Source organism: Centruroides sculpturatus, unplaced genomic scaffold, assembly GCF_000671375.1.
Source record: "Centruroides sculpturatus isolate CEXI.00-Female unplaced genomic scaffold, Cexi_2.0 scaffold19, whole genome shotgun sequence".
Taxonomy (NCBI): Eukaryota; Metazoa; Arthropoda; class Arachnida; order Scorpiones; family Buthidae; genus Centruroides; species Centruroides sculpturatus.
Window position 1 is genome coordinate 722783 of NW_019386694.1, and position 2240 is coordinate 725022.

The window sequence follows — 2240 nt, forward strand, 5'->3', positions numbered from 1 at the left end:
CAAAAAAATATACGTATTTTGGAAATGTTGAGTCGAATTAGTCTAGAATCGATTAATTTTATGAAAGAAAACCTTTCAAACAGCCGTAGTCCGTAAACTATGATTCCTACAAAATTGATTCATAAAGAACGGAACGTATCTACCGTCTTATAGGGGGATCTACTGTATATATACACGACGGAACGTTATACCTTAAATCTGTTTTTTTTGTATCCAAAGATTTTCAATTATATCCACAAAATTTCGTGGATTTCAAACTCCGTGTAGCACCATCTGGCATGGCATTTGATTTAAATATTTTTTAGTTTTAGTTAATTGAAAATGGCAGGAAGCTTAATTTTGAGAGCACATATGTGTATTATAAAAAGTTGTAAATGCTAGTAACGACTGAAATCTTTCTAAGTCGGATCTTACTCGAGGTATCACACATGAACCTCCCTCTATATCCTCTTACCATCAATTTTTAACTACCAAAATCTAATAGCATCGATCCCCAATATACAAATCACGGTGAAAAGTTTTAAAAAATTTCGATAAAAACCACAGAAGGTATTTAGTTTCAATGACGGTGGAAAAATCGTGCCACACAAACATCCATACAATCAGAAAAAACAATTCAATTTTTTTTCAATTCCTCGACGTTTGAAGTCCCTGAGTCGAAAAATGTAAAAATCTTGGGGTAATTTTTGATTAATTACTATACTTTTTTCTGTTATAATAGATTTAACTCGGTCTTTCATTAGCATTATGACACATAGGCCTAATTGTGAGTAGTAACAAAAATACAGTAAAAGTTTTCGGTTATGAGCCAGATAGACAATGTAGGAAATTTAAAGAATCTGTTGACTTAATAAAAACGGAATAACAATAATGAAAATCTCAGTATAAAACTAAATGAAAATAAATAAACTTATTATAATCTTATAATATAATCGAGAGGGAATGATAATGATAATAATAATAATAATAACTCTCCCGTAGTCACCACCTTGTCGNGAAAATAAATAAACTTATTATAATCTTATAATATAATCGAGAGGGAATGATAATGATAATAATAATAATAATAACTCTCCCGTAGTCACCACCTTGTCGTGGTGGGAGAGCCCAGTAATTTTACTGAACCACAGGGCAATGCAGGCTGGAGCACAAGCTCCTGGTAGGGACACTCATGCCAGTAAGGTCTATGGGGAGAAATGAAGCTAACTTGTAAAAGTGACCACACCCACTATTCTGTGGAGATAATTATTATGGTAGTAACCAGATCAAAGTGTGATACCGGCTCGGACGTCGCCCGGGATAACAAGGTCCGCGTTCGTGGGTTAGGCAGAGGCTCATGTAAAAAATAGGTCACAGTCTCCTTTGGTTACTGGTTGTGAAAGCAGCGCAGGCCCAAGCATGGCTACTGCAATGCCCTCAACAGAAGTGAGGTACCAATCTAGTTTTGGTTTTTCTGTAACAATGCATCCACAAACCACAAAAGCTGGAAAATCACGCCAACGGATGAAATGGACATTATAAATGAACGAGTTTACTATCCGTACTTACTACACTATCACAAAACTCGAAACAAATATGACATCGTACAGACAACAACTACACTATAGATTCATACAACAATATCCTGACGTCACTGTCACTGAACAAAGGGTTGCTGATAAAAAAAAAACAATTATACACAACAACTTATCTCATAAGCAATACTTGAACTTTTTAAACAACAGGTTGCTGAGTAAATACATCAACAGTCAGAAACATTTAACATTAATGAAGATCACGTAACCTGGAAACACTGAATAAATATACAGGTAAATATCCCACGCAAAGACCACGAATAAAAAAAATCAACACGTCAAAAGTAGTAGGAAAAACACTAAATTGTGTAAACACTCACTTACTATCAAACTACATTCATTTAATTTCTACACTTTCAGACGTTCATACATTAGTTTAAACTGGGTAGTTACAGTAGCGACACACCATGGACTGAAAATACAATCGCAGAAAGATACACACAAAACACAATTCTATCACAAGTCTGCCTGCAGAGAAGAATAGAAACACAAATAAATGACATTAGACAGCAATTAGGCAGGCTGACACAATACACTAAAAACAATATAACACCCAAATTAAACAAACAACTCAAAAATATTTTCAAGAAAATCAAAACAAACACAAAACATGAACACCATAACATACACATTACAGAATACATAGATTCTCTGAAACGAAAACTT